The sequence below is a fragment of the Lissotriton vulgaris genome, chromosome 11 (genome assembly GCF_964263255.1).
Source record: "Lissotriton vulgaris chromosome 11, aLisVul1.2, whole genome shotgun sequence".
Classification (NCBI taxonomy): Eukaryota; Metazoa; Chordata; class Amphibia; order Caudata; family Salamandridae; genus Lissotriton; species Lissotriton vulgaris.
In genome coordinates this window covers 361,530,020-361,554,223 of record NC_141699.1, presented here as the reverse complement: position 1 = coordinate 361,554,223, position 24,204 = coordinate 361,530,020, and the positions used below count along the sequence as shown (strand labels likewise).

The 24,204-nt window shown below is 44.1% G+C and overlaps 1 long non-coding RNA gene across 1 annotated transcript in view; it reads left to right on the top strand.

Moving 5' to 3' along the window:
* Positions 1-24,204, top strand: part of LOC147679779 (uncharacterized) — a 554,695-nt gene that overhangs the window by 363,808 nt on the left and 166,683 nt on the right. Inside the window, exon 3 of the long non-coding RNA XR_015301009.1 lies at positions 5,302-5,431. This is a non-coding gene — a long non-coding RNA (uncharacterized LOC147679779). The remainder of the gene's footprint in view (positions 1-5,301; positions 5,432-24,204) is intronic.

Below are 24,204 nucleotides of genomic sequence, written 5' to 3'. Positions count from 1 at the left end.
GGAACTAAAGTTACAGGTAAGTAACTTGTTTTCTTCACTTACGAAATCAGTTGTGAGAGGGTAATATTCCTCGACACAAAATCTACATTGAACAAAACTCCCTGCAAACAACGTTGCATAGAAAAAGTACAGCTACCTACTCAACGTTACATGGAGAAAGCTTCCACAAAGAAAATCTAAAGTGGAGCATCCCCTATGGGGAGTTTCTAAGAATAAAAAGAAACTGCTCAAATGAAGATGAATTTCTGAAACACAGCGAAAATGCTAGCAAACGATTTGTAAATCAAAAAAACTCCAAAAAAAGTTGTTTCAAAATGCCTAACCAAAGTTATGAATCAAAATCGAAAATAAATCCTACAAAACAAAAAGAAGAAAGAAGAAAATAACTTAATCAGACTCATAACAACGTATAGTGCAGAAAATAATAAACTCAATAACATCATCAGGAAGCACTGGGGCATTCTCAAATTGGACCCAACAATGGCTGACCTCATAGGACATCGTCCAGAAATTACATATAGACGATCCAGAAGCATAGGAGACCAAATCGTCCACAGTCACTTCTCAGAGGCTCCCAACAAAACGTGGCTACAGAGGGAAGGCTTCTGGCCATGTAAATGCTGCAAGGTCTGCAAAATTGCGGTAACAACAAAAGAGATCAAGATTGGAAAAAACAATAAGTGGTAGATGCATCAACATCTAACGTGTAAGAGCTCATATGTAACCTACATGATAGAGTGCCTCTGTCACAAAAAATATATAGGGAGCACAATCTTCGAGGCTAAAAAACGAATCTTAGAACATGTTAGAGCTACGATCCACAAAGACCGCACAAACTCAGTCGCTAAACACATGGAGAGATTTTATGAAGGAGACTGGGAAACCTTGAGATACTGTGCACTTGAACAAGTTTCAATGACAGAAAGGGGAGGAGATCGGAAGAAAATACTCAGATAAAAAGAATCCAAGCATATTCTCACATTCAGGACGCTGGATCCGAGAGGACTAAATCAAAATGAAGAACTTTATGTCCATGTATAGACAATACAGATAAAAAAATAAAAAAACATAAGATTCAATCCACCTCACTGGAGAGGAGAAAATAGAAATACTGGGGGAGAATGGATCAGTCTCACCCCTCCGTGAAATGACTGGCTACAAAGCATAGAAAAGAGCAACAAACTCACCAGGGAGTAGGTTGGACCAACAGAACGATGATGAACTTAATTAACACTAGATGGACAAAAATAACATTAAATGCTTCATGATGTTATATACTGCTCACTAGAGAGCAGGAAAAGCATATTTGTGTGAAGTGACTGCAAACAGATCTCACAATAATAATTTTTAACATTTTCTAACAATTCCCATTAAAATTGTTTACACACCTTTCACACTTTAATCACAAGGAGCACATAATACTGAAAAAAATATACATATGATATAAGGATATGTATAAACCATAATGTTTACGAATGTCACATACCACAATTACCACAATGCACCTTGTGTTAAAAATCAGGAAGCGACTACACAATGAAAATAAAAGAAGTCTGTTTGTTGTAGCTCATAATCCCGTGAACAAGCCTCTTGAGGTAAAACGCGTTGGGCGAAGACAAGCGTCTAAATAAAAGTCGCTGATATCTGAACAAACACTCGAATGTGTGCATTCTTATCTTGTTCTAATCGTGGGAATGGAAGTGTGGCAATAAATCATCGGCCGGGCTCTGCCGAGCAGAATTGCACCGCGCTTGAAGCAGAGCGCCAGCGTCAACCTGAGCCAAAAACTGTTACTATATATATATATATATATATATATATATATATCTCAAACACCAAGTTTGCCTACGAAGGAAGGAGCCCACAAGCAAGGTGAAATTACGGCATTTTTATTCCTGTTGGAAGCAGCAGTGAAATGGATGCAAATTTCCAGCAACAAGCATCAAACTCCAGCCTGACGCGTTTCGTAGCCTTACTTCATCAGAGGCTTGGGCTTGTACTTGGAGGCAAGCATTTTTTATCAGGCAGCAACATACTTCCCGCCTCTGTGGGCGTTGCCAATCAGATGGCCTTGTGGTCTTGGTAGTCGCCTGTCTTCCTCCAGTGAGTAGCCTGCCCCCAAGCACCTCAATAATGTCACAATAAAACCCCGAGTGGGGTGTGCTGTTATGCTTCTAAATGCAAAGCTGTCCATAGTCTGCCAACAAGTGCCCCATTGCTTCCATACCGGTTGCGTTTTTAGGCGTCTCCATGGGGGGCCAGCAAGCCCCAGGACCTCCTTCCGCGGCTTGGGCTCACCGCTCAAACATCAAACACCAAGTTTGCCTACGAAGGAAGGAGCCCACAAGCAAGGTGAAATTACGGCATTTTTATTCCTGTTGGAAGCAGCAGTGAAATGGATGCAAATTTCCAGCAACAAGCATCAAAGTCCAGCCTGACGCGTTTCGTAGCCTTACTTCATCAGAGGCTTGGGCTTGTACTTGGAGGAAAGCATTTTTTATCAGGCAGCAACATACTTCCCGCCTCTGTGGGCGTTGCCAATCAGATGGCCTTGTGGTCTTGGTAGTCGCCTGTCTTCCTCCAGTGAGTAGCCTGCCCCCAAGCACCTCGATAATGTCACAATAAAACCCCGAGTGGGGTGTGCTGTTATGCTTCTAAATGCAAAGCTGTCCATAGTCTGCCAACAAGTGCCCCATTGCTTCCATACCGGTGGCGTTTTTAGGCGTCTCCATGGGGGGCCAGCAAGCCCCAGGACCTCCTTCCGCGGCTTAGGCTCACCGCTCAAACATCAAACACCAAGTTTGCCTACGAAGGAAGGAGCCCACAAGCAAGGTGAAATTACGGCATTTTTATTCCTGTTGGAAGCAGCAGTGAAATGGATGCAAATTTCCAGCAACAAGCATCAAACTCCAGCCTGACGCGTTTCGTAGCCTTACTTCATCAGAGGCTTGGGCTTGTACTTGGAGGCAAGCATTTTTTATCAGGCAGCAACATACTTCCCGCCTCTGTGGGCGTTGCCAATCAGATGGCCTTGTGGTCTTGGTAGTCGCCTGTCTTCCTCCAGTGAGTAGCCTGCCCCCAAGCACCTCGATAATGTCACAATAAAACCCCGAGTAGGGTGTGCTGTTATGCTTCTAAATGCAAAGCTGTCCATAGTCTGCCAACAAGTGCCCCATTGCTTCCATACCGGTGGCGTTTTTAGGCGTCTCCATGGGGGGCCAGCAAGCCCCAGGACCTCCTTCCGCGGCTTAGGCTCACCGCTCAAACATCAAACACCAAGTTTATATATATATATATAAAATATATTGGCCATTTTTATGGTACCTGTCATGCTCTAAGTTTAAAATTGTATCACTGCTAACTATTCTGATTCAACCACGTGAATCTAAGAAAGATCCCATACTGGATAGGAAAACAAGTTACTTACCTGTAACTTCAGTTATCCAGTATTGGTATTTTTCATAGATTCACATGCGAACCACCCTCCTCCCCGGAGAGGCTTCCCTTATTGCTGCTATATCACTCTGGTCACTTGTGCTAGAAAATCTGAGTGACTTGCCTCTCTGGAGTGTTATAGAGGTTGCTAGAGCCTGATTGGCTGTGCCTCAACTTTGGTTCTCTTTTACAAAAGAACCGAGATGGGCTACTGCAATGACTATACAGTGCATTATAGCTTATTATGATATGTATTACTACTATTATATATACGTTTTTTACAGTGAGACTCCCACCTCGGCAGCGGGGATAATTCAAGCATGTGAATATATGAAAGATACCAATACTGGATAACTGAAATTACAGGTAAGTAACTTGTTTTTTTTCCTTACATTAATTTTAACATCATCTTTTGTAGTGGTTCTCTTATAGCATGCATTAGAGTAATATTTAGTGCATTTCCAATTCACAGTTTTCATCGATGTACTTTCTTGTTTGTAGATGTAGCCAATGCGACGTAATAATTTCCTTTCTGTGATGTTATATATCTTGCTCCTTTGTCAAATATGCCTGTAAATAGTGTATTTGTATAAATAATTACAAATGTAAAATGTTTATACGTTTGTTATTTACATATGAAATTATGTTGATGAGATAGACGATATTTTCTTCTTTATACTTACATATATGTTCTTCTTACATGTTTCACACTTTTTTTATAGCTTTTCCGTTGGGGGTGTTGCAATGTGGAGCGGGTGCTTTCTTTTCTGTTGGTAGAAAAAAAGAGCGTATGTTTCATTTTAAATGTTTATTTGTTGGTAGTTTGTAGAGTTTGAGGTGGTTAGGGTTTTTTTGTTTCAGGGTGAGTTTTTGTTATATAATAATTTATATATACTTACTTTTTTATATCTTTTTTGAGAGGACGAAACGCGTTGGCTGTTTCAATCTCAAGAACATGAATAAAGAATAATTCTTAAACATCACGAGATTTGATAGACTTCTTTCATTTGGGAAAACAAATGTGTATTATAGATCATTTGTAATATGGACATAGCTAAATGAGACGTAAAAGTCTACATTTGAACCTTTTTGAAGAGTACTGGGCTATTTTGTGTACATTGTTTTAGAGTCATAAAAGGAATTGGCTTTTTATCTTTCTATTCGAGACATAGGGGATTGTGTTCCGAGCCCTTTTGCACCTTTTTTTTGCTGTACATTTTCTTTTGGGATGTTTGGACTGGTGCAGGCAATAATGCTTTGATCCCCATCTTTGTGTGCAGTATGTATATGTTGTTTAATGTTTATTTTAATATTTTATTTGACGTAAAAAGTAGTTATTTTTATGTTTAATAATGACAATGTAATTATTTTAGCATTATTATTATAGTCGATATTGTTCGAGACAATATTTTTGACTAATCGTATGTTTAAACATAACTGTATTTTTAGGTCCAATATTTGTTGTTTTTCATATAAGTAAAAAATGATATTTTTAACAGTGATATTAGTGTTCGCAATATTTATGGTTTTATTAGTTAAGTATAGAAAAGCAATCTTTAATTTCCAATATTTTCATATATCGATATTGTATGCTTCGATATTGTGTTGTTGAACCAAAAAGTGTACCTTTAGAAACATATTGCATTGTAAGCTCAGCCCTTATTAGCAATTTGGCAAAGTACTTGCGGAGATCTCAGTAAAGTGTACTGCAGCTTCCCTCTGAAGTGGAGTTGCAGATCCTTGACTTGGTAGTCTCGGGCCACTATATTGGAAACCTGCGGTCATGTCGTGGCAATAGGACATCAGAAAAGTTTGTCCCTGAAATTGAGAAACTAACCTTAGCATCTTCTTCTTCTGCATCCTTAGTTGGATTGATTGTTGATCCCCTCTGTGACGATCCATACGACTCGACTAAGCATGCCCTTGGAACAAGATGGGAAACTGCTAAGTGCACGGTTTGCTTCTGCCACCTGGATTCCACGAGGTGCTGCACGAGGTATGATTTGTTCTCTATTTTCTTCCAAGGTGCAGGAATGGATTATGTTATGTTTGTCAGTTTATGTTAGGACGGAAGCAAAGCTGCTGCCAGGAATAATTCATGGGCCAATTTACAAACAATATCTCTATAAAATAAGAGCCAATAGTGCTGTGATAAATTATAATTTGTCTGGCAAATGTTTGTGAAGGGAAGAGAACACTGGCACTTTGCAATGTTGCTGAGTTGTTCACTATGGAAAACTTTGCTGGTGGGTGAAATTGCCTACAAAAATGTTTTTACAGGAAATTGTCCCTGCAATTTCAGTAACAGCAGTCATCCAGAGACTTATCAGAAGTGCAGCAGCTTATAGAGCGTCTTCAATGTACATAAAGGTGGAGTTAAGAACATTAAATCTATACCTACCTATATATTTTTACTTACACACTATTTTGTTAGTAAATATTTTGTTTATGATCTTTTTGTAGAACGATATTTAGAGAGTTGGTTTTCTGAGAAACCGTGTAGGGCAAAGCATATTACATGTCTGGTATTGTCCTCAACTTCTGATGTGCGTTATGGTGACTGCCATTAGCTTGTTTAAACTGAAAAGCACAATAAAGCTTTGACAATAGAAGGATTTTGTTGATTGTCAAACTCTTGTGCCTGAAGATGAGTCATTTAACTTGAGTACTCAGCAAAAGTACACATGGCCATTAGGCATATCATCTTCCAAGATACTCTGAAGCTTGGGTAAGAATAAGTGGGGTAAGGTGTTTGTAAGAAGGACACAACAGCTGGTTAAATGTTTCCAAATATGTACTTTTGGGCAAAGGCATACTGTTCTGATTGAAGAGCCAGTAGCTCCTACATAGTGCATATAACAATTTTCTTCAGCATGACCGGCGCTGAAACTGCCGGCATATAACTGGTCCCTTGGTTCTGGTCGAGCTATTGTGCACAAGAGGAAATGGAAAGCTGGGCTGGCAAGAGGCTGTGGCACCTTTGGCATAATCCAAAGGCTTGGATTACTACCTGCAGGAAGAAATGGGGAGGAAAATAAAGGAACAAAAGAAAAAGTGGCAAATAAAAAATAAACTAACATAGCATTCTTGAGGAAGGTAAAATCAGGAAAGCCTTTACATTAAAATAAGATAATTAAAAAATATATATTTTTATTGAGTTTTATAAACCAATACAATTGTCACAGTAATCAGTATGGTGAAGCAGTGCTGCAGTTACAGTATAATGATGTAGTACAATGAAAGGACTATTGTTTGTCACCAGTCACTGCATAGTAAATACAAACAAAATACTGGAAAGAACAGAGAGAAAAGGAAAACAGACATGCAAACAGTAATGCACACATCGATGTACGCTATTTGGGTGACAATTGCAATAATGGTTCCATACAGCAATAGAATCACTGCTGCCTTATGGCCAATGGGCGCTACAAAGCATGTTGTATTCATGTTTCAATAGACTGATGTAGTGAGACAGACTCAGCAGTAGCTACCTCATCTATAGCTGTAGGGGCACATAGTTATTCCTCTAGTGGAGACCAGAAATCTTTAGGTCGGGACTGTACAAGCATAAGTTCCCAGAAAGTGGGAAGCTGCTCCTAGCAATAGGTGGCATCCATGAGCCAATCTGCTACAAATAATAGTGCTTGTCGCCCCCATCTCATCGCCACCCTGCGCTTGGCCAGGAAAAGGAGGAGGTCCACCAGTTTGCGTCTCCCAGACGGCACCACCTGAACATACCACAATAGCTCTACGCAGGGGTTTCTTCAAGGGATGAACCTGTGATGTCAGTAAGTGTGGTCAATTTTGTCCCAATAGTCAGAGATGCCTGAGCAGTTCCAGGCGACGTGCCAAAAAATTGCCAGTGTGAAGTGGCAGTAGTGACAGTGTATGTCTGTGCCCAGTTCCCTTTTGACCAATCTCACTGGGCTATGGTACAGTCAGTGTATACATTTAAAGTGAATAATCCAATAGTTAAGGGATAAAGCACACGACTGAGTGCAACAGTAGTGCCATTTTGTGTCTGTCAGTGGGAGGTAAATGTCTGCATCATATGCACTTCTAATATTAGGAGAGCGTATAGGTGCTGAATTTTCCATGGCAGCATATAATTTCGTGACAAGTCTCCAAGGTGATGTGGAGGTCAGAAACAACTCCAGCACCTGGAATATAGTATGAAGCGCAGTTGATAGTATGTAAATGTATCTAAGAACATAGCATTGTCACTCTGCAAGGACTCCTGTGGTTCAAGAAAGGTGCCGTCAGGATTTCACCCATAGTTGTGAGGTTAAGCTTGCGCAATCTGGCACATATTCCAGAGTCATTCGTGATTGGTAGCAGGGGTGACCTATAAATAGTAGGGATGGAGCAAAAAGATACTCAAATGAGCCCTGCGTCTTCGCTCAATCCACGCCTATACCGTACATGCTACTGTGTCACCAAGCTGGTGCCGGCGCTCAGGAGGAAAGAACAGTGCCATCTGCAATGGCCAAGGGGCAGCACAATTGCATTCAGTGGCAGTGGGTATGTCGGAGGGACGGTCGGAAACAGAAGCGAGGAGGCCTTATTGGATCAATACTGTGGTATTTATTTGTGGATGTGATACACAGATATAGAAGTACACTCAGTTCTAAGAGAGTCGTGGAGAATCAAATCAGGAGGGGAGACAAAGGGTCCAGTTGAAGCAGTACAGGCGAAAAACGGGGTGTATCACACGCTCTGTAGGTCCGCTGTGGGTCTGTGTTCTTGAAAGTAGGGAGGGGTTCTCGTCACTTCTTGAGAAAGTCTGAGTGGTTCCTGAAGTCCGGTGTGCTCTCACAAAAGAAAGCAGAAAGCAGCGATCAGTACAAAGTTTCTACGGAGTACTTATGGGTTCCACCACACCATGTGAAGGACTGGCCAAAAAGGGTGAAGGAAAAATGGGGAAAAGTAAAGCTGGATGTTTAACCAAACAAAGGCGAGATTGGTCCTCTGACCAATAATTCTAAACTTAGTGAGACTTAAACACTGTCCCCCCTCCTCTCTATTCGGGTGCAGGCGGTCAGGGTTAAAACATGCATATTCAGGACACAAAACTGGCCCGTGAGCATGAACCTCCCTTGGTCCCACCCTCTACTATTTCCCTCTGCACGAGTTACGTACCGCTCTCTGCCGCAACTCTCCTGAGTTGCGCCGGCACAAGCACCTCCTCCAGGATCCACCAGTCACCTGTCCAGTTGTCAGGAAGCTCCGGATCTACGTCTGTAGGCCTGGCGTCAGCAATATATTTTGCGTCTGCTCCATTCTCCTGTTCTGGCTGGTTCCGAGTTGCTGACACCCCGGATGTGTCCTCCTCCTGCCTTTTCTGACACTACTTACCTCTCTCTAGTGGCTCTGATTGGATGTTTCGTGGAGTGATCCTGCCTCTCAAGGGAGACTGCTTCCGGATCATTCCCTCCAGGCTGTGGAACGAGGGAGACTGCTGCCCATTTATTTCCTTCATGCTGCGAAATGAGGAAAAAGTCTTTCATTAATGGCGGCGGTTTCTCTGCTATCCCAGCATCCTTGTCCTCCTCGCTCGAACGGCAAGGTACCCAGGAGGGTTTTACCGAGGGGTTATCAGAGTCGATATTGGCGTTTCCAGTACTTTCCTCACATCCCCCTTCCCTAACTTTCTTGTTTATAAGAAAAGGGGTCCTCGGGTACATAGACAGAAAATCTGAGTTGGCCTGGTCTTTCCCTTTACGGTGATGGACAGTATATTGGAAGGGTTGAAGGGCAAGGAACCACCGTAAGATCCTAGGATTGTGTGCTTTGTTCTGGGATAGCCATTCAAGAGGAGCATGATCAGTGTAGAGGAGAAAGTCCCTGCCATCAAGGTAGTAACGAAGAGCCTCAACAGGCCATTTGATGGCTAGGGCTTCTTTTTCAATTACTGTGTACCGGGTCTCTCGTGGGAACAGTTTGCGGCTAATGAAAAGGATGGGTCGTTCTTGTTAGTTGTCGTCTTTTTGTGATAGAACTGCTCTGAGGCCGCTGTCGGAGGTGTCTGTAAAATGAAGGGTTTCTCATAATCAGGATTTAAGAAGAGGTGTTTAGAGGATATGAGTTGTTTTAGTTGTTGGAAGGAATGTAACTCAGCGGGTGTAGGGTTTTTCAAACACTTTTCTGTCTGTACGGGTTTCCTCAACAGATCAGTCAAGGGGGTAGCGATCTGGGAAAAACAAGGGATGAATCGCCTATAATATCCAAGTAGGCCTAAAAAGGCCCTTAGATCTTTCCGGGTTTTGGGGAAGGGAACTTGGACGATGGCTGCCACTTTTTCTTCCTTGGGTCTGATGCAGCCATCTCCCAATAGGTAACCTAGATATTTCACAGATTTGGCTTCTAAGTGACTTTGAGAAGGATTGATGGTAACCCACCCTCTCTTAGAGTCTGAATAACCTGAGTCAGGTGATGGAGGTGATCTCTCCAAGTATCAGAACAGATGATTATGTCATCCAGGTAAGCCGCTGAATAATCTTTATGGGAGTATAGCATTTTGTTCTTAAGCCTTTGAAAAGTTGCGGGAGCCCTGTGCAACCCAAAGGGCAATACTTTGAAGTGAAACAATCCCTTAGGTGTACAAAAGGCTGTCTTGGGCTCTTAGGGGTACCTGCCAATAGCCCTTGCACAAATCTAAAGTGCTAATATACTGGGCTTTCCCGAGTCTTTCTTCATTTCATCGACTCTAGGGAGGGGATAAGCGTCAAATTGTGATTTCTTATTTACCTCCCTAAAGTCGATGCAAAAGCGTATGGACCCATTGGGCTTGGGCACTAACACTGTCAGTGAACACCGCTCACTCCTGGAGGGTTCAATAATCCCTAGTTTTAACATTTGTAGGACCTCTTGGTCAACAGCTTGTCTCCTAGCTTCGGGGATGCAGTAGGGTCTTAAGCGGACGGTTTTCCCTGCTGTGTATTTCATGCTCTATAAGAGTGGTATGCATATGGGGTGGTGGAACGTCATAAAAGGACTTGGGCGCCTATTCGGAAGGACCTTTCTTTCGTGTTTTTATTATATTGTTTCTATTGATTGGTCTGAGAGTGTTCCAAGTTGGCCCGTACCTGGTCTCTTACCTGGTTTACTGGGTTTTAAAGGCCAGCCACATATTCCAATAGAGGTTTTGTGTTGTCTGTCTCCTCTTCCCACTCCTCTCTTGCCATGTCCTTAAGGGTACGTGGGGGTCTTCCAAAGAGGAGTTTGAATAGGGCGTAACCTAGACTTTTTTGTTGTCCACATCTGATGGCGATCAAAGCTAAAGGGAGCATCTCTTCCCACTTGTGAGCCTCTAGGTTAAGGAGTTTTCTCAGGGTAGTTTTCAAGGTGGCGTTATATCGTTCCACTAGCCCATCCGTCTGCGAGTGGTAGGTGGCAGTACGGATCTGCTTGATATTTAACTGCTGATACACTTGTTTCATTAGGTTGGAAGTGAAGGGAGTACCCTGATCAGTAAGTATTTCTTTTGGAAAACCTATGCGTGCAAAGATATTGATCATGGCTTTAGCCACTTTGGTAGTGTTATGTTGTCTAAGGGAACTGCTTCCGGAAATCGAGTAGCATAGTCTACTAGTACTAAGACATAGCGACAACCGCTACGGGAGGGCAAGAGGGGTCTGATTATGTCCATCCCCACCCTAGAGAAGGGGACATCAATTACAGGGAGAGCTCTTAAGGGGGCTCTGGGTCGGATGTAGTGACTGGTTTTCTTACAGATTACACATTCACAACAATACTTCCTAACTTGTTGATAAATGCCTGGCCAGTAAAATCGTTCTAATATGGCTTTTTCGGTCTTTTCTCCCTCGAAATGGCCACCCAATAAGTGGCTGTGTGCCAGATATAGGACTTTTTTCTCTAAAGGGTAGAGGAACCAATAGTTGGATGGGCTGGATTTTCCCCCCTTTTCTGTATAACAACCCCTTTTTTGTAAAGGATTGGGGACCTACTTGGTGAGGGTCATCTTGCTCAGTCGCTTGCCTCCAAGCTTCCTGTAAGGTTTTATCTTCCCTCTGAGCTGCACAGAAATTCCTGTCATGTTCCCAAAGAGGGAAAGTGGTATGGGACATAAGGGCGGAACTCCAGTTCTTCTTCTTCCTTCTCCTTTGTTGTTTTCTCTTCTGGTTATTTCCTTGCTCCCAATCAGAATTTGTGTCTTGGGAAAAAGGGCCTCTTCTCGACATTCGGCCCCTTCCTTCCAGGGGTCATGAAGCAAGGTATCCATATGGGGGTAGCCAGTTCCTAGGACTACGGGTTTGAGTAAGTGAGGGAGGAGTCCCACATTCATTTGTACTGGGGATTTGGGCAGGTTGAGATTGTCTACCTACCTTGGTCATGGGGTGGGTCTTACATTCTCTGTGGATGCACTGAATATTACCAACTCTGGTGGTGACAGGTGGGTCCCCGGGGATAACTTGAGGTCTTACAAGGGTCTGGCGGTGTGTTACTCTTACAACGCATCTATTACAACGTAATGCTGTTACAACGCAGCTATTACATCGCAAATACCATTACAATGCATGCCATTACAACGCATGGCATTACATAGCAGATGCTATTACAACGCATACCATTACATCGTAAGTATTGGTAAGTATTTAATTTTTTTTTTTTATATTTTATAATTGATTTAATTATTATTAATTATAAAAAAATATTTATTTCGTTTTTAAATATTATAAATTAAATATATTAATTTAATTATTTTTTTAAATAAGTATGAGTATAGGAGTATATGTTTTTAGGTTTTAGGGCAGGGTTTGGGTTTTGGGGTACAGGGGTGTTTTTAGGTTTTAGGGCAGGGTTTGGGTTTTGGGGTACAGGGGTGTTTTTAGGTTTTAGAGCAGGGTTTGGGTTTTGGGGTACAGGGGTGTTTTTAGGTTTTAGGGCAGGGTTTGGGTTTTGGGGTACAGGGGTGTTTTTAGGTTTTAGGGCAGGGTTTGGGTTTTGGGGTACAGGGGTGTTTTTAGGTTTTAGGGCAGGGTTTGGGTTTTGGGGTACAGGGGTGTTTTTAGGTTTTAGGGCAGTGTTTGGGTTTTGGGGTACAGGGGTGTTTTTAGGTTTTAGGGCAGGGTTTGGGTTTTGGGGTACAGGGGTGTTTTTAGGTTTTAGGGTAGGGTTTGGGTTTTGGGGTACAGGGGTGTTTTTAGGTTTTAGGGCAGGGTTTGGGTTTTGGGGTACAGGGGTGTTTTTAGGTTTTAGGGCAGGGTTTGGGTTTTGGGGTACAGGGGTGTTTTTAGGTTTTAGGGTAGGGTTTGGGTTTTGGGGTACAGGGGTGTTTTTAGGTTTTAGGGCAGGGTTTGGGTTTTGGGGTACAGGGGTGTTTTTAGGTTTTAGGGCAGGGTTTGGGTTTTGGGGTACAGGGGTGTTTTTAGGTTTTAGGGCAGGGTTTGGGTTTTGGGGTACAGGGGTGTTTTTAGGTTTTAGGGCAGGGTTTGGGTTTTGGGGTACAGGGGTGTTTTTAGGTTTTAGGGTAGGGTTTGGGTTTTGGGGTACAGGTGTGTTTTTAGGTTTTAGGGCAGGGTTTGGGTTTTGGGGTACAGGGGTGTTTTTAGGTTTTAGGGTAGGGTTTGTGTTTAGGGATAATTAAATTATATTTACCATTTTAAAATTGATTAAAATATATTTAATAAATTAAATTAATTATTTTACACTAATTACATTTTTAAATTAAATTAATTAAATTAAATAAATAATTATTATTAATTTAATTTAATTTCATTATAAAAAATATGTACTTTAAACTAATTACTTTTTTTATTAAATTAAATTAATTACTATTTTTAATAAAATTACATTTATTAAATAGATATTATTTATTAAATAGATATTATTTAATTAAATTAATTTAATGACAATTTTAAAATGTCTTTTAATTAAATTATTTAAAATAAATTAATTACAATAAACTAAATAACCTTTTTTTTAAAAGGTATACTTACCTATACTTACGATGTAATGCCATGCGTTGTAATAGCATTTGCGATGTAATGCCATGCATTGTAATGACATCCGTTGTAATGGATCCCGCGTTGTAAAATCTGCGTTGTAACGGAACGTGTTGTACTGACACCAATCCGGGTCTGGCGGCATCCCTTGTCTACCAAGGCTTTTCTGGGTTCTCCGTTAATGGCTACCTTTCGGTAAAAGTAATGGGGTTCTCCCCCTAGGGAACAATACAGAGCACGCGTGTATCCTACCTCCATTGGTTCATCCTTTTATTGGCATACTCTGGCAATATGTCCATAGGCACCACAATGGAGACATTGGGGCCCCAGATGAGCAGTTAGTCTGGGGCTGGGGATTGGTGGCGTAGCGTTAGGCATCAGGGTCACTGTTTCTGATTTTCGGGAATAGTGGGTTGGTCGGGGAGCCTTTGAAGGGTGATTACTGGGTTGTTTCCAGGTCACCTCTTCTCTGCCTTTCTGTAGCTCCTGAGCCCTAAAAAATGCTGCTGCGACCTCTACTGCTTTGTCTAAGGATAGGTCGGTATGCTGGCGAACCCATTTCTGAATGGGAGGGTGTAGCCAGGTGTGGAATTGTTCAAGGTATATTTTCTCCAATATAACCTTTTTGGAGGATGTCAGGGGTTTCTGCCATCGGTCACCAGTGTCCTTAAAACGATAGCATAGGGCTCTGGGATTTTCTTGCGGACCTTCTTGGATATGATGGAACTTCATCCGATAGGTCTCTTCTTCGATGCCCATGCGCTCCAGTATACATTTTTTTATATCCGGATATGGGGTGGTCCCCAGAGGGTTAGCAGCTTGATAGGCCGCCTGGAGGTCTCCAGTGAGGAGGGGACCTAAGTACTGTTCCCATCTGTCCTCTGGCCATAAGGTAGCTCGGGCCATTCTTTCGAAATTGGAGAGAAAGAAATCTGGATCTTCTCCCTGTACGTACTTCTGGACTACGACCGAAGGAGGAGCGGTGTAGGCCCGGGGTTGTCGCTGTACTTCAGCGAGCTTCCCCATAGTGGTTTCTTGGGTTTGGCCTTGGCCAGCAAGAGTCTTATGAAGAGCTTCCCTTTCTGTTTCTGCTGTCTCCAAAAAGCGAGCCATGATCTTTTCAAGCCGATCCTGACCTTCCGCCATCTTCTTCACTACGGCATCCATTTCCTCCGATCCCACTTCTGACAATAAATGTCGGAGGGACGGTTGGAAAAAGAACAGAGAAGGCCGTGTTGGATCAATACTGTGGTATTTATTTGATGATGTGATACACAGATATAGAAGTATACTCAGTTGTAAGAGAGTCTTGGAGAATCAAATCAGGATGGAAGACAAAGGGAAGCGTCCTGTTGAAGCAGCGCAGGCAAAAAACGGGGTGTATCACATGTTGTATAGGTCCGCTGTGGGTCTGGGTTCTTGAAGTTAGAGAGGGGTTCTCGTCACTTCTTGAGGAAGTCTGAGTGGTTCCCAAAGTCTGGTGTGCTCCCACAAAAGAAAGCAGAATGCAGCGATCAGTACAAAGTTTCTACTGAGTACTTATAGCTTCCACCACACCACGTGAAGGACTGGCCAAAAAGGGTGAAGGAAAAATGGGGAAAAGTAAAGGTGGATGTTTAACCAAACAAAGGATAAATTGGTCCTCTGACCAATAATTCTAAACTTAGTGAGCCTTAAAGACCGTCCCCCCTCCTCTCTATTCGTGTGCAGGTGGTCAGGGTTAAAACATGCATAATCAGGACACAAAACTGGAACGTGAGTGTGACCCTCCCTTGGTCCCACCCTCTACCATTTCCCTCTGCACGAGATACGTACCGCACTCTGTTGCAACTCTCCTGAGTTGCGGCGGCACAAGCACCTCCTCCGGGATCCACAAGTCCTCTGTCCAGTTGTCGGGAAGCTCCGGATCTCCGTCTTCGGCGTCTCTAGGCCTGGCGTCAGCAATATCCTCCGCGTCTGCTCCGTTCTCCTGTTCTGGCTGGTTCCGAGTTTCTGACACCCCGGATGTGTCCTCCTCCTGCCTTTTCTGCCACTCCTGACCACTCTCTAGTGGCTCTGATTGGATGTTTCGTGGAGTGATCCCGTCTCTCTCAGGGGAGACTGCTTCCGGATCATTGCCTCCGGGCTGTGGAACGAGGGAGACTGCTCTGGGTTATTTCCTTCATGCTGCGAAACGAGGTAAAAGTCTTCAGTTAATTGCAGCAGTTTCTCTGATATCGCCTCGTCCTCCTCACTAGAACGGTAAGGTGCCCAAGAGGGTTCTACCGAGGGGTTATCAGAGTCAATATGGGCGTTTCTGGGACTTTACTCACATCGTACCTGAGCACTCAAATAAAATACGTCCATGTCAGGGAGACTTAGGCCACTCTGTTCAAAGGGGAGTGTCATAATCTCTCAGGCTATGGGCGGCTGTCAACCCACCAAAGCCAAGGAGACAAGGCGCAATCTAATCTGCTGGCGAAAGTGAAGGGGCAAAGAGATTGGTAAGTTTATGAAAAGATAGAGGAATTTAGGGAGGATTGCCATTTTTGCTACGGCCAGGCGGCCAATCAGGAACACAGAAAGCAATTTACAGCCTTCTAGTCTGTTGTTTAGCCAAGTTAGCAAATGGCCATAGTTATTCCTCCACAGTTTGTCAGTATTTCTGCTGTTTGTCAGTATTTCTGCTAAGCTACACCCCAAGATATTTGACAGCGCCATCTGCCCAGACAAAGGGGAACTCCGCATCTGTTTGAGGTGTCTTGTTCATCAGGCAGAAGATAATAGATTTAGCCCAGTGGATTTAAATTCCGGATATCCCGCCATATCTCGTGAATTCCCTGGGCTGCAAGCGGCTCCATTGCAGTTGCGAAAAGTATGGGGGAGAGGGGGCATCCCTGACGGGTTCCCCTAGTAACTACAAATGGGTCAGATACACTACCATTAATTGTAAGTCGGGCCGCGCGTAGTGAGTTGAGAAGGCCAAAAGATTTTCATAAATGAGGTACTTAAGCCTAGGCACACTAGCAGAGCAAAAAGATACGGTGATTCAAGGGAGTTAAATGCCTTAGTGGTGTCTAAAAAAACTGCCACGGCGTGTAGAGTGGGATCTATGGTATAGAGCAGTGCAAAGAAAATACAAAGGTTATGTGAGGTGGACCTGCATGGCACAAACTCTGCCTGATCCGGCCTCACCACAGTTGGAAGCAGTGGGAGAAGGTACAAGGCAAGTAGCTTGGCAAGAATTGGATTGTCGGTATTAGCCGGGTCTGGTGGCTCAGTGGACTAATGTGTCCACTTCAGGGGCCTGTGTTTGACTTTATGGTCACAGGTTCAAATCCTGGCAAGTCCACTCAGCCTTCCATCCATCTGAGGTCGATAAAATGAGTACCATTGAGTTGGGTAACAATAAACATCTGTTATTGAGCGCCAAGATAACCTTCTGGGTGAACGTGCGCTTTACAAATACACATGTTATGTTATTAAGGAAACATCATCGACGTTGACAAAGATTACTATTCTACCGACGGCTACTGCTCCTTCTCCGTCGACGACACCGACGACGGTAGTACCGTTGACGCCTCCTCTATCATCATGTAGAGAATTACAAGTGTGGTCAGCTATGCTGTCTGCAGTCCCTTTACCATTGCCGTCTACGACAGCTTCACTGTTTGAAAGACGAGGCTCATCCTTAACGGTTCTTTCACCGTTAAAGTTGCCGGAGCAATTATTAGATTCTGAAGAGGAAGAAGAAGAAGAAGAAGAAGAATGTTATGAAGATGAGAGTTTTCGTGCAGCTAGAAGTCCATCTGAGCTGCTAATAAAATATCAGGATGAGGATCAGGAAGAAGAGGAACAGTTCCTTGAGCCTACTAGTCGGGCTCCAGCGTCAGTGCCTACGGCGCAGATGTCATTAGTTCTTCTCCATAACTTACAATATATGCTGAGTGATTATTATTGCCGGTTCCCACCATCGGAGTCTGGGGAATCACGCCTTTCAACGCCTATGCCACAAACAACTACGGCAGCTTTAAGACCTTCAAGGCAATCTTCTCCGTTGCCAGTCTCAGATACGCAACCTACAGTTCCTCTTTCTCCGATACCATCTCACCATGCCCAGGATGATGTCACCTCTGAGGAGGAAAGAGAAGAGTGAGAAGTGGATGACAAATCAGTATTGTCGGAGTGGGACGAATATCAAGCTCAAACCCCTTCTCGAACTGGCCCACCTACTGCGGACTCTCCGCCTATAGACATCGGGAGTTTTCATCAGATCATGGAAAGGGCAACAAAAAGATTTTTAATTACCATGGAGACAAAGCAGGATGACTGTTTCCTGTATGATTTTAAGAATCAACCGCAAAAGCAGGTTAAAACAATCCCAATAATTGACTTTATTTGGAAGGAGGGATTAAAGATAATGGCTACGCCAAACTCTCTCCCTGCAGTACTACCTCGAGTAGATAAAAAGTATAAGACACCTCTCACTTCGCCTTATTGGACAAGCTAAAACGGATTCAGTTGTCAACCAAGCGGCTTAGAGGCGAGCCAGAAATCCATCTTCACAAGTCACCGCTCCCCCTGACAGGGATGGGAGACGTCTTGATTCAATTGGCAAGAAGGTCTCAACTATAGCTGCAAATATTGTCCGTGCTGCGAACTCCCTAGCGATATTAGGGAGGTACGACAGACAGATGTGGTCTGACATAGCGCCATATATTGAGAAGCTTCTGGAGCCTGATAGGTCTGAAGCCAAGAAAATTTTGCAAGAAGGAGAATGTACATCTGCTGAAATGATCGATGCAGCAGTGGATGTGGCAGCTACAGGTTTCAGGCAGTTTGCGGGTGCAGCGGTGCTGAGAAGGCAAGGATGGCACAAATCAACATCCTTTCGCCTAGAAGTCCAAACTAGGATCATGGACATGGCTTATGACAGAGAGTACCTCTTTGGTAAGCATGTGGATGAAGCTTTGCAGACCATAAAGAAGGACACAGAGGCAGCGCGATCGCTGGGAAGTCTGCAATTCCGTAAGTCGTCCTTTCGTGGTGCAAAAGGACGAGGCAATTTCTCTAATAGAGGAGGATACTCTCAGCAACGTTCATATAACAACACACAAGGTAACCAAAGATACCAACCGTACAAACAACAGACGTACGGTCAGAGAGGAAACAATTATTCGAAGGCAAGAAGGAAGTCTTCTTTTCGAGGACGAGACACCAACAAAAGCAAGTGAGACGGACAACCTGCCACCACCTCAACCCATTCCAAACTTAAAAATTGGAGGAAGAATATCCCATTTCTTATCAAATTGGTCAAAGATTACTGCAGACAGATGAATCCTGGATATTGTAACCAGGGGACACGTTCTAGAATTTGTCAAAGCCCCTCCAAATTCTCCCCCAAAAGGTCCACCACCAGCTCATCTCAAGGAGCTGTTCTCCCAAATATTTGTCATGATTCGGAAAGGAGCGATCGAAAAAGTACCTCAATTGCAAAGAGGGAGATGTTTCCTCTTACGCAAGAGCTCAGGGGAGTGGCATCCTATCCTCGACCTGCGTGCCCTCAACAAATACCTCAAAAAAGTATCCTTCCAGATATTAACACTTCAAGAAATCCTCCAGTTCCTCTCAGAAGGGGATCACATGGCAACCCTCGACCTTCAGGATGCTTACTTCCATGTGCCCATCCTTCCCAGGCACAGGAAATTCTTAAGGTTCAGAGTGGCTGGCAGGGACTTTCAGTTCAAAGTTCTCCCATTTGGACTACGTTCAGCTCCCCGAGTTTTCACAAAGATGTTAGCTCCTGTAGCAGCTCATCTTCATTTGGAAGGCATTCAGATTTACCCATACTTGGACGACTGCCTTATTAAGGCCAATTCTCTAGACACAGCAAGAGCGCACGTTCAAAAATGCCTGTCGCTATTTCAGAACCTGGGCTTCTCAATCAATTTCGAGAATTCCCATCAGACTCCGTCTCAGAGAAAGTCTTTCTTGGGAGCAACATTGGACACTCAACTTGCTCAAGGTTTCGTTTCAAAAGAATGACAGAATGGCTTCCATACTACTGAAAAAAGAGTCCGTTTCCGTTCGCAGATTCAAATCTTTCCTAGGGATGATCTCCTCCTGCATCCCTCTCATTCCCAACTGTCGTCTCAAAATGAGGCCCTTACAAGAAGAGCTCAGTCTTCAATGGGTGCAAATGGTAGGATCATTCAAAGACATGATCAATATAACTCCTCGGATGAGGAACACTATTCAATGGTGGATGCAAAGAAGCAACTTAAAGGTGGGATGTGCATTCCTGACGGAGGTGCCCAGATTTATCGTTACCATGGATGCTTCTTTGGAGGGATGGGGCGCTCACCTCTAGGGAATGATGGTCAATGGAAAATGGAACGTACAACAGAAAAAGTGGCACATAAATCTCCTAGAACTACGAGCCATCTTTCTAGCTCTGAAATCTTTTCGGACGATCATCGAGGGTTCCACGGTTCTAATTCTAACAGACAATACAACCAGTATGCATTATCTGAACAAACAGGGAGGTACAACGTCGGCACTACTATCTCGTCAAGCGCAAGAGATTTGGAATTGGGCCCTGGATCACGACATCAATCTTTCGGCGGTCCACGTTCCAGGGATCTCCAACGTGCTAGCAGACTCCCTCAGCAGGTCTGCAGTATCCAATCACGAATGGGAGATCCAACAGCCAACCGTGGATCAATTTTTTCGAGAGTGGGGTCACCCCGACCTAGATTTGTTTGCAACGAATCAGAACCGGAAATGCCCACACTTTGCAAGCTGGATTCCCCACAAGAACTCATGCGGGGATGCGCTTTCGATGAGCTGGTTTCAGATATTTGCATATGCCTTTCCACCAATTCCTTTGGTCCCCAAGGTCATCCGGAAGATGATTAGACAGCCATGTCGCCTAATCCTCATTGCTCCCAGGTGGCCTCAGCAATATTGGTTCACCGAGCTTTTCCTCCTCTCGGAATGCAATCCCTTTCAGTTGCCACAAATACGGAATCTCCTAACAGTTCAAGGGGTTCAACTTTGCCATCCGGACCCAGCTTCCTTGAAATTAGCAGCTTGGCTCCTCAACACAATGAGTTCGCCCACTTAGACATCCCTGCAGATTGTCAAGAAGTTCTGGCCAATGCTTGAGCGCCGGCCACGATTAAGACCTATAAACTCAAATGGAAACGATGTTGTGCCTGGTGTCACTCTGTTAATCTGCATCCCATTCATGCTAAACCAGAACAGATCTTGCCTTTCTTTCTCCATCTGGCTAGATCGGGCTTATCGCATTCAACTCTGAAAATATTTTTGGCAGCCATTTCCAGATTTCGTCAGGATGGATCTACTTCACGTTATTCATCAAGGATAATTCAGCAATTTTTTAAGGGCCTATTCCATATGATTCCTCCGATTCGATGCCCACCTCCATCTTGGTACTTGAATGTGGTGCTCGCTCAACTCATGCGTCACCCTTTTGAACTCATTCATAAAATTGATCTCAAGTTCCTTTCATGGAAAGTCTCTTTGCTTTTATCATTGACGTCAACAAGAAGAGTCAGTGACATTCAAGCATTCACAACAAGATCTCCTTTCTTGCAATTCACTTCAGATTCAGTGGTATTGCGGACTAATCCAAGGTACATGCCCAAAGTTCCCTCTGACTTTCATCTTAATGAGCCGATAATTCTCAAAACATTCTTTCCAAATCCACAATCTGCGGCTGAAAGGGCCTTACATTCGTTAGACATCAGGAGATGTCTCAAGTTCTACCTCCAACGAACTGCCACAATTCGTCAAACCGACCAACTGTTCGTAGCCTACGGAAAATTGCGCCAGGGATGTGCTGTATCCAAACAGACTGTAGCCCGATGGGTCTCCTCAGCAATTGTACTCTGTCATTAACAAGCTGGAAGACCTTCACAGTCTTTTCCAAGGGCGTATTCTACAAGAGCGGTCTCCTCTTCTACCGCTCTCTTCGCTGGTGTGCCTCTTCATCAGATCTGCCGAGCTGCATCTTGGTCCAGCAGGCACACCTTTACCAAACATTACTGTTTGGACACTGCAAGTGATGCAGATGCTTCGGTGGGAAGAGCAGATCTTCGCAATCTTTTCAAATAAGGTTAGCCTCTGTTCTCCCTCCTCCTCTATGCTATTTTTAGACGCTTATAACATGTTATTCTCTTTGCTGTTATGCATGTATACTGTGATACAAGGAGCGTCTAATGAGAATGATATGTTTTGGTACTGCTATCTATTCTGATTCAGGCATGTGAATCTATGAAAGACACCCAAATACTGGAGACGAACAATAGTTACTTACCTGTAATCTGTGGTTCTCCAGTATTGGTGTCTTTCATAGATTCACATGCACCCGCCCACCTCCCCTCAGAGGCTCCTTCAGGCAATTATGTTGGTTTCACTTCTGTACGAGAAAATCTGAGAGCCTGAGCCTCTGGGAAGAACATTCTGGTGGGTGCTGTCGCCTGATTGGCTGCAGTTTGGTCTATACAAAATTACTAGGATAGTCATGTGTGGAAGTTTTTTGCACTGTAGCCTAGGGCTACTTTACTTCCTGGTTTGTTATTACCAGGGTTTTGGTTTTTCTATAGGCATATTATTGCTTTTTTATGTACCGTGGGACTCCCACTCCGGCGACGGGGAATGATTCAGGCATGTGAATCTATGAAAGACACCAATACTGGAGAACCATAGATTACAGGTAAGTAACTATTGTTCATATGTATCGTGCCTCACTTAACGAGTTTTTATTAAACAACTGTTATATATTTATTTTGTTAGAAATATGACTATAATACCTTCATTCTTTGTTGCATCCCAATTAATTTACGGAAGACAACAGGAGGTACTCCCGAGGTCGGGTTTACACCCCCAACAGCCCACCGATTAAAAAAATGGCGGGGAGGTACGGCCAACTGCCAATTAGGTCAATGGAGCCACAGGTCAAAAAAGTTTGGGAACCACTGCCATATGTCATCAGAACAGGCAGTTCAGTGGGGGTCAGTAGTAATGTCAGCTCAGTCACCCCGTGTTGGTTAATTAATTAACAATAATTATTGAATACCAGTCATCAAGTAGGGGTCGTCTCCCCCAAAACAGTGGAGCCAAGTGTTTGTTTAGGGCACGAGGCTGCATCTCACTCCCACAGGAAAATCCAGTCTCTGTCAGTGTGAGGAATAACCATGCAGGCAATCAAAAATGCAGGCTTGTGAAAAGGGAGGCACTGTTTTTTATGTATCGCTTTCACAATGTACTCACTTAATTTCTTACCACACAGGCCTGGGAGGCTCCGCTCCCCTCCCAGTGTTGCCAGATTGGGCTATTTCCCGCACAATTGGGGAAATTTTTCCCATTTGTGCAGGAAAAACCCATACCTGGCGGGGGCTACTTTTTGGGTGGGTATAAGCCTGTTGTGCGCAAAAATACTGCTGGGGCGGCGCCAACCACGAGGAGTCCCTGGCATGCGCTTGCTGATGAGTGTGCAGCAAGCTGGATTGGTGAGGTAAGATTGGAGGAGGGAGGAGAGGTATGATTAGAGGAGAGAGGCGGTCATTGGTGAGGTATGATTGGAGGAGGGAGGAGGTCAGGACAGAGACGACCAGCCCAGCCTGTGCGCACAGTGCGTGTGACGTGACTAACTCTTGTCCCTCTAAAGATGTCCGTATATGCTGCCTGCAGCCCTGCCCCTTGCCTTAGCCTTTGTATGGCGCACAGCACGTCCACCCCACCCGCCCCCACACATGACTCTCGCCATGCGCTCTCCTCACTCAGCCTCTCCTCTTAGCAGTTTTGGTGCGTGTTACGTAACTGACTCTACCCAGGAGGAGCATCTCTCTCCGGACTCCTCGTCTACAACAACATGCGTGGTCAGGCTGTGTGATCGCCCGCCTGCAGGCCGCATCAGGCAGACTTTCTCCTTGTAATGTTGGGTAATGTAAAATGCACCCCTCTCTGTGTGGTCTGGTGTCCTACTGTCACCCACATCTCCAGTACACTGTACTGAGTCTGCACCGTCTCTCTCAGACAGTCATAGGCTCCTCGACGGGCCTGGCACCTGCTGCAGGCTGGCACTGCAGTATTAGGCTTCTATGCTAATATTCGATCCGCATTTCTAACTATCCTAGTCCTTCTGCATTTGATCCTATGGTCAGTCTGGAGGAGGCCAAAGGCCAGGGCAGGGTAGGGACAGACGAGCTACAAGTGCTTGGTGACTCAGTCTCACTCACACGGTGGGTCATCACTGTTGGAGAGATACTCGAGACTAGTAGTGTCTGTGGTACTGTGACTGCAGTCCCAGACAGTAGCAGGCACTGGTGGTTAATCTTCTCGTTGTCTCTCTCGTGCATGCCTGCGTGCTCTGGGCTGCCTGGCCTGGGCTGGCTGGCCTGTGTTTGCACTGTCTGCTGCCAACTAGTCGCGGCCCGGCCCCAGCCTTCAATCCCTGTCCTTGAGTAGCTGCCTTCAACTTCAGAAGGACGCCAGGAGTGGACCAGGATGGTTTGGTTGACTGACTGTATCCTGCCCTAATCTAAGTAAGTGACTTGACATTTAATGTTTACCTCTCCGTCCAGGTTACCTATACAGTAGGAACTTGTCTAGTTTGAGATTCATGCCACAGAGGTAGGGTGACTTTCACCAGCTGTCCAGCAGATTTCTGCAATTTTGGCTCATATCCCGCTTTTTAGAATGTGTAGAGGTAACCCATTGAGAGGAACTTATTGGGTGTTGTAAAGTTGTATTAGTTAGCAGCTATTATAAGTAAGTAATTTAATTAACAGATATGTTG